Source organism: Trichechus manatus, unplaced genomic scaffold (genome assembly GCF_000243295.1).
Source record: "Trichechus manatus latirostris isolate Lorelei unplaced genomic scaffold, TriManLat1.0 scaffold00124, whole genome shotgun sequence".
Taxonomy (NCBI): Eukaryota; Metazoa; Chordata; class Mammalia; order Sirenia; family Trichechidae; genus Trichechus; species Trichechus manatus.
In genome coordinates, this window is record NW_004444060.1 from 4,434,737 (window position 1) to 4,450,024 (window position 15,288).

The window sequence follows — 15,288 nt, forward strand, 5'->3', positions numbered from 1 at the left end:
TTGCTCCAGCATCTTTCGCTGAACAGACTACTCTTTCTCCATTGAAATGACATCTTTACTATGTCAAGTCTTTAAATCCATGAACATAAACTATTTCATCATTTATTTAGATACTTTTTAGCTTATTAATTCAATGTTTTGTAGTTGTCAGCATTCAAGTTATATACATTTTTTTTAGGTTTACACCCGCATATTAAATGTTTTTGAAAGACTATAATTATATTTTTATTTTATTTTCCATGTGTTTGTTACAAGTATATAGAAATATAACTGGTTATGTGTTGATCTTGTATCCTGCAGTCTTGACGAGCTCACTTATTAGTTAGTCTAGGAGATTGTTTTTCTTGTTGTTATTTGGGACGTTTTACATAGACAATCATGTCATCTGCAAGTAGGGACGGTTTTCTTTCTTTTTTCCTTTATAATTTTTAGATCCTTTACTTCTTATCTTTGCCTTATAGCACTGACTAGAAATTTCAATACAATTTGAATAGAAGCGGTGCAAGTGGACATCCTTGCCTTGTTTCAGACCTTAGTCATTCAGTCTTTCAACATTAAGTATGATGTTAGCGGTAGGATTTTTGCAGATGTTCTTAACTAAGTTGAAGAAGTTTCTCTCTATTCCTAGTTCCTGATAATTTTTTTAAAAAATAAGTGGGTGATGAATTTTGTCAAATGCATTTTTCTTCATCAATTGGTATGTTTATGTGATTTTTCTTCTTTACTCTGCCAACATAGTAGAATACATTGGTTGATTTGTGAATATTTGCATCCTGGAATAAAATGCTTTTGATTTCATATTTTCATGTATTTAAAATATCTATGCTTTTTGGGGTGAACTTAACCATAAATGTCTTTCTTTTTATTTTTCACAGTATTTTTGGAAGGAACACGCACGTACAAAAATCTATTTTCGTAAACTGAATAGACATAAGTAATCAGTATTCTGTGCACTCACACACAGATTCTCACAAAATATCAACACCCTGGAAGCCATCTTTGTTTCTTGTTTTAGGAAATCAAAAAGACTATACAGACAATTTGAACTCACAAGTAAATTTAACGAGGTTATTCTTCAAAAATCAGTTGTACTTTCCTAGAAAATAGCAACAAACCATTTAAGAACTGTATGAAATCAGTCAACAATCTAAGATAATATGAAAAGAAACATCTTGCATTTACAAAAGCATCAAAAACCATGAAACACCTTGGAATAAGTGAAATCACATTTGGTTTCTTCTGTGGATTCTTCCAAATTCTCAATATTTCTTCAACGTATTAACCATATGTATTTTAAGGTCCTTTCTCGCTGTCTCATAATGGCTTCACTTAAAATTCCTACTAGTCTGTTTCCATGTTCTCTTTTTTATTCCTTGGGTTTAGCTGTGTTTTTCAGCATGTCTTTTCTTTCTTTAAACCAGATTTTTTGTTTAAAAATTTATCAAAGCTCTGGAGGATGTAATCTTATTGATGGGTTAAGTCTGTTTGGGTCTAGCAGCTTGCGTACTAGCAATTTCCTGTAACCTTATAGAGGATTGATATTAGACATTGATAAGGCTGCTCTTTCACTTTTGGCTTGGTCCCAAGATGTGATGCTTTGGGATTATTGACTGAAATTCCAGGTGTTTTGTCAGGGTCATAGCTTCCGGGTTGAGCTAGCAACTTCATTCTTGCTGCATCTTGCAAATTCTGAAATCACTTTCGGTTCTTTAGCCTCCAAGTATTGTTTTCTGTTGGGCTTCCTGGCATCTTCTCCTTTGTATTCAGAGCAGAGAATTTGGCAAATGACTCTTTGTGAAAGCACACACAGATTTTTCTTCTCACTTTTCAGAGGTTCCCATCACTCTGATTATTTTTTTTTTTTTCTCAACTTAGAGTCACGTTGACATATCTGAACTTCAACTATCTCTGTAGATCCATTGGACTGTTGCTTTCTGCTAGGACTCTACAACCCTATGCTCCAAATGCCCTTAGATGCTCACTTTCTTTCTCTCAGGGATTACAGTCCCTCAAGTCTGACCAGCTCTCTAAAGCCTAAACATCATCCCCACTCCCCCAGTTTCTAGAGCTGCTTTCAGTGACTACATTAGTATAATTTAGGGAGCTCTGTCCTACCTGGGTGGTGCTAATGGTTAAGCACTTTACTTACTCACCGAAAGGTTGACGGTTCAAAACCAACTAGAGGTGGCTGGGAAGAAAGGTCTGCTGATCTTCCAAAAGAGCACAGCCATTGAAAGCTCTATGGAGCCCAGTTCTACTCTGAAATACATGGGGTCACCGTGAGTTGGAATTGACCAAATGGCAAGCGGTGTTTTGGTCCTAGGTAGAACTAGAATTCCTTCTGATAAGATTTGAAACAACATTGTAACCAGATGAGGGGGAGTCCTGCCTGGCTTGACCCCTCTAGTCAGTTGAGAGGCACCAGGACTTTGAGAAAGACAAAGTAGACTCTACTGCAAGCCGGTCAAGCAAGGAGCTATGAGACTAAGTCTCAAATCAAGCTGCTCAAGGTTGGGGATTCTAGGGCAGTTATAGGATTCTGTATAGGGAAGTTATGCATAATTCGTGAAGCTTCTGAAAATGAGTGGGCAATTCCAGGAACTAATTGACACGTGTGCGGGTGAAGTGGAGGGTGCAATATAGTCGCTGCGGGGCATGGTTTTTTTTTTTTTTTTTTTTTTTCCAGACTATGATGCCTGAAGTTTATCTAAGGACAGTTTTGAAACTTACTGTGAATGTCCGAATGGAGGGAGGCAGTGAAGTTGCCTTGGCAGAGAAGTAGTGAAGCGACCTTGGGCTGTTACACAGGATGTCTTATCAGGAACTCACAGACCCCGGGGGTGGATGGAAGCAGGAGGAGGAGGAACACTTTAACCCTGTTGGTTACATAATTGCTTTTAAGTCTTTCAGGATGCTCTTTTTTTTTTTTTTTTCATATTTACTGAACTTTAAAAGGTCCAACTTGTTTCTCTTTTCTGACACTTTCTCATGCCTGCGTGTTTTTTAAGCAGTTGTATGAGATGATTTTCACTGGGGGTTGTTTGCAGTGGAAGTACACATCTCTCCTAATGGTTGCCCATGTTACAACCCCCACTTTTTAAACAGTTTTGACTGTGTTTTTATATGAGCATATTTGTTTAGAGTGATCACGACGCATGCATAATGTGTATCTGGATCAAAATCGCACGCTTTGCAAAGAACAGAGTTTTACAGCGCTTTTACAGCTCTGTTGGCACAGTGGTTAAGCACTCTGCTGCTAACAAAAAGGTAGGCGGTTCAAACCGGCAGCCATTCTGCAGAGAAAGATGTGACACTTTGCTTGCATCAAGATTTCAGCCTTGGGAACCCTATGGGGCAGTTCTACTCTGTCCTATAGGGTCGCTATGAGTGGGAATCGACTCGACGGCAGTGGGATTGGTTTCGTTTTGGATTTTGGCCCGTAAAACTCTTAAGTTTTGGCCAAATCAGAAACATTAAGATTTCTCTCTGCATCTGATACCCACAGGGTGTTTTTAGCATCAATATCTTCTTTACAACCGGACATCAAATTCCCTTTTGCATTTCAGAAACCTAGGAATTATTTCTCTTGGTGATAAATTTAATAACGTATGGAGACATTAACTTTTCATATTTTATCTAGTAAATTTATGTTTATAAAGTAGTATCAGGTTGCACCATATTCTCTGTTTAGAGTTTAGTAAACTGGATTAACTAGAAGTCCTGATTTAAAAAAAAGAAAAATCTGGATTGAAGTACCTACCTTCATCTATGTTTAAAAATACTGACATAAAAATTTAAAAGAGTTACCAATTTATCATTCTTAGGATATATATTAAGAAATAGGAAAATCATTAATTACATCACTAGTCTAATACATAGCATATTAAACTAACGACTTAAAAATTGTTATTTTATTTCCTTTTAAAAGTGAGAAGAATTCATAAATATGTTTGGATTAACGCCTAGACGTGCTCTTGCTCTTTTGCTCCTGGAATCTCTTGAAACTCTGATTTGAATGCCTTGAGAGACAAGTTATTATTATCTTTATTATTCAAGAAATATTTGTTAATCATTTCCTGTTCCTATGCTTATCATACACTAGTTTAAAAAATTGTATCTGCCAACATGAAGGATACGTTAAATTGAGAAAAACAAAAAATAATCAAGAGAACAATGATATAAAATATAACAGAATGTTAAAATGAGACTCTCGCAGTTTTAGTTGAGCATATACATTTGGCTGCTAAATTGAGGGGTAATAGAATCTAGTCAGATCAAGCAAAGAGACGATAAGAACCAGTACACGGCTCATGTTGTTAAATGAGAATCCTCCATCAGGATTTTTTTATGTTGCAACTAATGGTGAGGGACGCTTTTTCACAGTGGAGTGGAAATGTTGTAGTTGCCCTGTCAGTGACTATGTTTACTGCATGAAGAAAAGTTACTTGCAAAAAAGAGAAGTGAGACTAACACAGAGACTGAAATAGAAACAGGAGCTCGAAAAGGCAGAGACAGTTCTTATGATCTTTGTGCCACTGAAATAGGCTTCATGGAAATTTCCATTTGTTGCTTTAATACACTTTTTTTTCAAGTTAGTGTTTTTTTTTAACCTGAGATAACCCAAATTTCTTAATAAAATTTAAGAGGAATGAGGCACTGATTAAAATAAAAAGGAAAAACCAAGTATGATCTTTTAAGAGTAATCTGAAGTATGAAATATCAAGGTTGGGATAACTCTTCTTTTGATAGAGAGTATAAATTCTTCCTTGGACAAATAACAGAAAATAAAAAAGGTAATATTCCAAGGACATACTGAAATAAATAGTTCGTAATTTTCTGCATCTCATATTGGTTAGCCTTATTTTCTTGGTAATGTTAAAGGAAAAATAAGTTCTAAAAGTAAGACTTTTTGTGGCTTTAGCGAAATTGAAACAAATATTTTGATATATGTATTAAAGAAGTTGTTTTCAAATGCATTTATATATCAGATTTTCTATAGGTTTTTTTGTTACAAATATCTGGACTAAATTCTAGCAATCACAATAATTTGTGGGAGAAGGATGAGATAATCCACACTCATGCACACACACACACTTTTTTTGTACTTTTAAAAATTGTTGACGTATTGTTGCACAGTGCTTAAACGCTCAGCTGCTAATTGAAATGTAAGTGGTTCAAACCTATCAGCCACTCTGCAGGGGAAAAGACCCGACGATCTGCTCCTATAAAGATTTCAGCCTAGGAAACCCTATGGGACAGTTGTACTCTGTCCTGTAGGGTTACTATGAGTCAGTACCAACTTGACGGCAATGAGTACGGTTTTTTTTGTTTGTTTTTTAGACAAAAGTGCTTAAATAATTATTCGATTTGCTTTCAATAAATAATTTTCCTTTCCTCATAAAAACCCAAGTTAAAAGATCTTTCAGTCATTAAATAATGAAATAAAACTATAGACAAATGTGCTTAAATAATTATTCGATTTGCTTTCAATAAATAATTTTCCTTTCCTCATAAAAACCCAAGTTAAAAGATCTTTCAGTCATTAAATAATGAAATAAAACTAAGCAACACACCTAAACTAATGTCTGTGGTCAATATGTTGGTTCTTAATTGGGTAGAAAAATTGACACAGCCTTTTAAAAATGGCTTCTCGCTTGGATAATAATTCATTTTGTCCATTTTATTCCACATTCTTTAGAACAAATCCTCAACGACACAACTGAACTCTATACGTTAGTGAAATATGGCACATCTTCTGCCAAAACAAAGAATTCTAGAACGAGAAAAAAAAAAAAAACTTTGTGTATTCTTGATTTTATCTTTAGAAGATACTGTGTGCAGACCACAAAAACAATGCATGTTATAGTGGTTAAGATAATATCAATTGTCCCAATCACTCAAGTTTGCTATTTTAGACATGTGGCTTCTAAGATTGCTTTGGGAATCAACATAATTGACAGGTGAGAAGGTGTGGAGAAAATCGACTAAAATACAAATTCCACAAATCAAAATTGTCTCCCCTTAGTTTCATTCACGTTCCTTTGGAAAGAATGGTTGTATGAGTCACTTCGATGCAAGGTTAGAGGTGGCAGGTTGGAAAATGTGACCAGCCTTGTCTACAACTTTCTGATTCTCATATAGTTTAGCTTTAATTTCAGGTAAAGTTAAAAGCTAAATCAGGTTCCAGGAATGAGAATTGAGGATTGAAAAGAATCTATGGCATGGGCGAGAGCAATAAAATTTTAATACTGATTTATCACAATTCAGTTTGCTATAATATTTAGGACAGATAGAATCATTATTTCAATGCATGCTTTTAAAATGTTGCCTTTACGGATATTGAGAGATATTACTTAAAGGATTTGCTATTATATTTTTATAATGATACAAATCATTTTAAAGTTAATATGATGATTACTTTTTGGACTAAATAATAAAAACTCTGTGCAACACATCAATTAAAGAATGAATAAAAAGACCTAATTAGGCTATAAGACAAATTTTTATAGAAATCATAGTGGGTAATAAACTATTAAAATGAAGGCCTATAAAAGTTAAATTATGAATATGTTTATATTTTAAAATCAAATATATTAAAAATAAATTAACCCTTTATTTTAGATTATTTCATGTAAGATTTGATAAAGAATGTAAACATCATATATTACTGAAATTATTGAATTTCTTAAAATATTTTTAAGTTACATGTACCTTCAAAGACATTCCAAAATCTTATAAACATGTGCACTGGAAAATATTTTTAATATTCACATTAGGAAAAAGTATTTGGTGCCCTAAACATAAAACTTCAGTAACACATTTGCATGTTTAACTTAGGTTCTCTATTGCTATTTTTTAAAATTTCTTTGAAGAAGTTATAATATAAAAATAGAAATAAAATGTTTTTATAGTTCCCCTGTGGATTATTATTTTGTATATGCCCTAGACTTATATGAGGAACTCTGGTGGCACAGTGGTTAAGCACTCGACTGCAAACTGAAAGATTTGTGGTTCTAATCCACCAGACACTCCACAGGAGAAAGATGTGGCAGTCTGCTTCTGGAAAGATTTACAGCCTTGGAAACTCTATAGGGCAGTCCTACTCTGTCCTATAGGGTTGCTATGAGTTGGAATCCAATGTGACAACCGTAGGTTTGGATTTTTGGTTTTTAGATTTATATGTGTATGTAGGAAACCCTGGTGGCATAGTGGTTAAAAGCTACAGCTGCTAACCAAAACGTGGGCAGTTCGAATCCACCAGGCACTCCCTGGAAACTCTATGGGGCAGTTCTACTCTGTCCTATAGGGTCGCTATGAGTCGGAATTGACTGGATGGCAACTTTTTCTTTTTTTATGTGTATGTATGTATTTTTGTGTATGTATATATTTGTATCTATCTTATCTATCTATCTAATTTTCTCCCTGTGGATTAAAAATGAAAATCATTCAACTTAGTTCAGTTCATAGAGCATAATTTTCACAGGGAATCAGAGTTTGAGAAATATTTCCAAAAAATTATTATGCAGGACAGAGATTTAATCCCTAAACTTAAATTTTCAGGACAGGATGGAGGGGAATTGGAGAAATTCCTTTCACAGGAAAAACTTAGGAATGAATGCTATGGACCATAGAGGCAGCACATTGTGTGCAAGGATAAGTCAAGTGTAAGTGAGGAGACCTAATTCAGTTGCTGCCTTTGAAATTAAGCAGTCATATCCAATAGTTAGAAGCCCTGTTGGTGCAGTGGTTAAACACTCAGCTACTAGCTCAAAGGTTGGCGGTTCGAATCTATCAGCTGATTGTCAGGAGAAAGATGTGCAATGTGCTTCCATTGAGATTATGGCCTTGGAAACCCTATGGGGCAGTTCTACCCGTCCTATAGTGTGACTATGAGTAGGAATAGACTACCCGTCAATGTTTTTTGTTTTTTCTTTTACTCCAATGATTAAATGACTAATCAGATGTGATACATGGAGATTACCTGTCCGCTGCCTACAATTCAGAAACGTAATGAGTATATTACTTTGAAAATCTTGACTAAGTCTATAAATCCAAGAATTATATGGATGAGATAAATTTCCTCAATGTATTTTTCCCTGTGATGACTTTCAGTGTATCTGTGATTTTTTTTTCATTTTATATAAAATTACTTTAATTTTTATGCATTACATAATGTACATAATGATGTTTAAAAATAATATGAAAGATTTCAGGACTACTAGTTCCATTGATACTGTATTTATGTTGCTTCAACATAGACTATTCATTTGTTTACTTATTTATTTATTCTCACTGAAACAAATCATTTTGCTCTCCACTGATATCTTTGAATTTTTGAAATCACGGTGAGAGAAACCATAAAATTTATTCTATATATTTTCTCACAAATGACAAGTCTATGTGCTATAGGGTTTTGAAGAACAAGAAAGCATAATACATAGTCGGCCAACAATGCTATCTAGCTATGCTGTCTAATAGACACTGTGGCTACGAGTTATATGTGACTATTTAAATTAAAATTAAATAAAAATCAATAAAATTATAAATTCCATTTCTCTACCACACTACCCACATTCCAAGTGTTCATTAGTCACATGTGGCTTGTGACTATGGTGTAGGGCAGAGTAGTTAAAGAACATCTCGATCATCACCAAACTGGGGTGGTGCAGTGTTTAAGCACGCAAAAAAGTCAGCAGTTCGAACCTACCTGCAGCTCCTCAGGAGAAAAGACCTGGCAATCTGCTCCCATAAAGATTACACCCTAGGAAACCCTATGCGGCAGTTCTACGCTGTCACATGGGGTTACTATGAATCGTCATTGACTCCATAGCACACAACAACATTACAGAACATCAATAGAACTGGATTTCGATATTGTTTGATTATATTACACATTCATTAAAATATTTCCTAAAGTTTCTGTAATATCATAAAAATGTATAATCAAAATTAAAAATAGATGAATTAGAAAGTGCAAGAATTTAGTGATTAGGTGCTGATTTATAAAATTATCTATAAAATATGTATAGATTTAATCAGCATTCTCTTTCCATGTGGGGTTTTACTGATTAAATCTGCATTAGCATTTTTATATGTGAGAGTTTTATGTAAGTGATCATTCCATTAACCACACCTCACTCTAATCGAATCTCCAGCTAGTTAGCTCTTGTACAGTAGGTGGCAGACCTTTCCTTCCAGACAATAAAAGACAATTCATTTCAGGTTCAGCAGTTACTCTTAAAACTCCGATTGACAACTATAGCTCTGAGTTAGTAAGATTACACTTGCTCCTAATTAGTCATGATTATCAGGTATCAATTTAGAGTGTCCCTCTTTTATTAACTGTTGGTTTTGATTCAGAATATGCAAAAATACAGACTATTACATGTAAGTCTAATGTTTTCAACTGAGTACTTCCCTAGTAAAAAATTGTTACTTGCAAGCCCTTGTAATTAAAATTCAGAAATTTTGCATTATATACACAACCCATACTATTTTATTTTAACATTTCATTTGTCAATTAGTTATTTAATTTGGTAACATATAGGTATCTAAAGCTTCAGATCTTACACCATTTAATAGCTATAAATAAGAAATTGAACATAGTGGAATTAATTTTTATTGGCTAATTTAAATAAATTTCAGGGAAAATACCCAAAGAGGAGTAGCTTTAGAGGAATATTAAATAAATTTTTTATAATGGTGATTTAATCACTCATTTACAGTGTGAACCAGGGATTCTCTCTCTGGTAGGTGAATTCAGTCTTGGAAATGCTAGATGGAGTACGGATTGAATATAGAGAATTTCAGTCAATACCTCTTAGAAATGTAACTGTACACCTGCTGACAAAATTCGATAAAACTATTTAATTCACCATTAGCCTCCAATCAAGTCGAAGAATAGAGGGCTTCAGAAACCCCTGCTTTTTGACTAATTAGCATAGAGTTTTCTTCTGTCATGATTTCCATTTTTGTTAAAATCATGCTGAAAAACTCACTGTTTTGCTAGGAGAGCAAAGTAAATTGCTACAGAACTCAATTTGGGGGATTATGAAGCAATTAAACACTAAAACAGACAAGCAGTAGGGGACTCTTTCAGCTCAGGAGAATAAATTAGGAATGATGTTAACACAGCTAACTTCAAGAGAAATTTTCAGGGCTAGGCACAGATGCAGAGTTTGGGGAGCCCAACAAAATCTCAGAATGAATGTATTCTAGAATTATATTTAAAAATCTAATTAGATCTCAGATATAATGTTATGAACACATTTGCCCTATTTAAGTAGAATCTTAGTGATTACTGGTTATATAATCTCTCTTGCTCTTTCACATAATTTACATTATATTTGCAATAAAATTGTACTTGTTTCATGTGTAATTTAAAAGACTCAAATTATAAATATAATGACGTATTAAAAGAAAATATACATATATATTACATAAATATATAAAATCTGCGTGTATACGTGTGCATATGTGTAAATGAACACATACATAAATAAAACTATATATGTATATATACATATATATATTGGAGCCCTGGTGGTATAGTGGTTAAGAGCTTGGCTGCTAACCAAAAGGTCAGCAGTTCAAATCCACCAGCTGCTCCTTGGAAACCCTGTGAGGCAGTTCCCCGCTGTCCTATGGGGTCACTATGAGTCGGAACCAACTTGATGGCACCTAACAACAACAGCAACAACATATATATATATAATTATTATAATATAATTATAATTCCTTAGAGCCTGTTTTTAAAATTCAGCAAATATCTATGGAATGCTTACTATATAACTTTATCTAGTTTTTAGGAAAACAAAAGACAGCATTCCTGTTATTTGTTATTGTTAAGAACACAGTCTCTTTGGGGAGACAGCCATTTATGTAGAAATATTGCAGTGAAAATATTATAATCTAGGCATAAAGATAATTTTCCTGAAACACTGAAGAAACTACTAATTATTGATTTGGTAACAGACTATTATCTTTATTTATGCCTAATATTTGAGAATGATACATCCAATTATCAAGTCTGAATTCTATGACTCAAACTTGATGATTCTCATGAAGGCTTATAATTAAACATAAAATTTCTAGCCTTCCAATTCAAATGGCAATGAATGGCAAGATAATCTTCTGAAATCTTTCACCTTAAAAATGCTTTCATGACTATTTATGGCTTAGAAAACCATATGCAATCATTGACTAGTACACAGCACCATGTGGATTTTCTTTAAAAAATTACATATTCCCATATGGAGAACTATGGAATCAAACTTTCCAAGGACGAGTGGTGGGAACTTTACATTGGACTACAGCTGTATTTGAGAAATGTGATTTCTTAGTTCGAAAAGTATTGGTTGTTTCAGACAGAAGATAGTCAGAGGCAGAGACTGCAACATTTATTTGAAAAGAGAACATTTAATATAAGTAATAGATAGTTATTTAGATAACATTTAGTGTAAGTAATTGATAACAGGGCAGTGTTTTATTCTGTTGTACATAAGGACTCCACGAGTCAGAACTGACTCAGCAGCACATCACAACAACAACCATATATAATTGAAAGAGTAAAAAGAGAAACTTAAGATCCCTTGAAAGGGGCAACTGTGCAAAGCAGCTACTACTCCTAGTGTTGGGGAACAAAAGGAAGAAACTGTCATAACTTAAATTTCTAGAACAGGTCCCTGAAGCTGAAATTCAGACCTCTAAAACATAGGCAGAGTCCTGGTGGCACACCAGTTAAGCACTTGGCTGCTAACTGAAAGGTTGGCGGTTCAAACTCACCAGCTGCTCTGCTGGAGAAAGATGTAGCAGTCTGCTTACATTAGAATTACAGCCTTGGAAACCCTGTTGGGCAGTTCTAGTCTGTCCTACAGGGTTGCTATGAGTTGAAATTGAATTCATGGCAACAAGCTAAAACATAGGCACTGTGTGGCTGGTACTAGTGTCTCTGAGCACAGAAGGAGCCTGTGAAGCTGACACACAGATCTCCTAGGAAGGCTGCCAGAGGGGTGCTGCTGTATCTGAGTGACAGATGGCTGTCAATGAAGCTGGTTGTGCACACACTGGGTAAATTGAAATTTGATTTAGCAGCTGTTATGGAAACGACCTGCCACCACTGGGGGATATAAGTATTGCTGGAGTTCTGTCCACAGAAACAGAAAACCCACAACAATCCCGAGAAAGTAGATAGGACTATCTAAGTCCAGTTTTCCTCTTCCAACTTACGGTCTCAGTCCAATACCTCCTACTGGCATTGGAAGTGAAGAAACATAGTTTGCAGAATCCCAGCATTGGCATTTCAAACCAGAGCATAGAAGAGTGGTTTTGGAGCGAAGAGGCAATTGTTTAATAGCTGGCACATCAGTCTATCTAATAAAATATAAAGAGCTCACTAGAGTATAGAACAGCCTACATTATATGTACATGATCTGTCCATTGGTTAACTTTTAAATGTGGCTCCCGTTAAAGTACCATCTGTACATCATCTATTCAAAATAATTTCCCCATTTATTCATTTAATTAAATATCAAAAATAATTTCAAATTCTCCTCTCTTTGTTCTCCTTGTATCATCTGCCTGCAATCAACTTTCTCCTTTTATCTACTTGGATAAAAAAAATAAAACAACAACAACAAAAAACCACCTGTAGCTGTTGAGTCAATTATGACTTACAGTGACCCTATAGGAAAGAGTAGAACTGCCCCATAGGGTATCCAAGGCTGTAATCTTTACGGAAGCAGATTGCCACATCTTTCTCCCTCAGAGCGGCTAGTGGGTTCAAACCACTGACCTTTTGGTTGGCAGCCGAGGGCTTAACCTCTGTGCTACCAGGGCTGTGCTCTACCTGGATAATGTTTTCATATTGTCCAAGATTCTCTCCAATTTTCAACTTTTCATCACGGATAATCTGACCCTCATTATGCAACACCACTAATGTTATACGTCTCTTTTTAATGACACTTAAAATATTTTGTATAGCTTATTCTGTTGCAAGATTTCAATCAGTGTAAATACTCTACTACTATTAAATTATATAATCTTTTTGAGAACAAGCCATGCTGTCTCTTCTATTTCAAGGTCTAGCAAAGAGCCTGACATATGGTAGGTAATCAAGTTATATTTTTATGTTAAATAATTAAAACAAAAATTAAGATATCAAAGAGAAGCCTTCATTGAAGAATCTGCAAAATTAAATAGGTTTGGGAGAATGACAAATAATATTTGCCAATAGCATTTTTGTAGAAAGAATGCCATGTGCAAAAGTAGTCATAAATAGACATGACTCAAAGTTTACAGATTAGATGTAATATATCTTATGAAAAATCTATTGTTTTATTGCAAACATAAATCTATGTTAAAAGTATTCAGAACAAAATCCACGTAAGCAGAAATAAGCCTAACAAAAATTCATGATAACCACTGAAAACCACCTCCCCAAAATGCGTTACTTTAATTTAGTTTGAAGAAAGATTAAAAAATCCATCCTTCTAGTCTATTCCAACTCATGGCTACCCTATAGGACAGAGCAGAACTGCATCATAGCGTTTCCCAGAAGTGGCTGGTGGATTCAAACTGTTGATTTTTGGTTAGCAGCTGAGCTCTTAGCCACTGCTCCACCAGGGATCCAATTTAGTAAATAGAACCATATAAAAATAATTCATTCACAGTGAAGCATTTAATATTTTTTCCTGATTAGTCTATGCTAAACTTTCTATTTTATGCTGAGTAGGCAAGACAGTCTATAAAATGCAGAAAATAAGGTTCAGTTTAACAGAAATTGGAAGACAAAAATTCTAAATGTATGAAATCTCTTTGTTTAAACTAAGCTTTGAATAATTACTATTATGACTTTTAAAATTAATTTAATGTTAGTGATATAATTCTCTAATGTGTGAAAAGCAATTCAGGAAACCCGTCCCCCGCAACTCCCCATGTGAAGGAAAAAATAACCAACAATTAGTATACTCTATATTTTCAATGGATTTTGCATAACTTATTTCATGTAATCTTGACAATAATCTTACATAGTTCTTGTTAGGAATTTTATTTTCAGGAAGTTATGGCACAGAGTCGTTAAGAAATATGCCAAAGCAATGGTTCACCTAAATTGGCAGAAATTATTATATCCCATGAACTCTCATGGAACTACACTCTTTTTAGTCAGAAAATAAAGTTATAATAAATGCAAGGCCACATTCTACATGGTTCTTTAGGACTATGAAACCGCAACAAAAAACTAAAAATAAGTCATGGTAAGAAAATACTTCCATTCTTTCTCTTTCTCCCTCTATTGCCCCTAAATTCATATAAACAAAATATTGATATTAAACACTGAAAGTGATCTAGAAAAAAATACGCATTTCAGAACCCAATTCAAGCAAAACAACAAAAGTGGAAGACTCATATGTGCAGATTCTCAAAAATTTTGCCGTGCTCTAAACTGAAATGTCTCATTGGAAGTCGTTGAATGTTATAAAAACCCTTGGGTAATTACACTTGCCAAGTTTATTAAAATGAATCCTAAGCATACCAAAAAGCTAAAGCTAAGTATGATAATTAAGAAGAATAATAATAGTTTACACAGAGGATAATGAGGAAAGAAAGTCAAGAACAGATGCATGTAGGTGATATTTGTTAACAATGAAAAGTTAGTGAGATGAATGTTTATTTTCTATGGAAGTTCAACAGAGAAAATTTTACAGCAGAAGAGTGAGGTCACATTAGTATTCTCAATTTGTATCATTTTTAAAAAATTACTAAGAGTATAGAATGAAGAAAAGTAATAATAACTATCTAGAAACAAAGTCTGAAGACTTTAAATAAAGAGCAAATTAAATTAAAACCACAATGAAATACCATCTCACCCCAACATTACTGGCATAAATTGAAAACACTGGAAATAACAAATGTTGGAGAGACCGCAGGGAGATCGGAACTCTTATGCACTGCTGGTGGGAATGCATAATAATACAACCATTTTGGAAAATGATACAGCACTTCCTTAAAAAGCTAGAAATAGAAATACCATACAATCCAGCAACCCCACTCCTAGGAATATATCCTAGAGAAATAAGAGCCATCACACGAATAGACATATTCACACCCATGTTCACTGCAGCATTGTTCACAATAGAAAAAAGACGGAAATAACCTAGATGCCCATCAACAGATGAATGGATAAACAAACTATGGTACATACACACAATGGAGTATTATGCAAAGATAAAGAACAATGATGAATCTGTGAAGCATGTCATAACATGGATGAAACTGGAGGACATTATG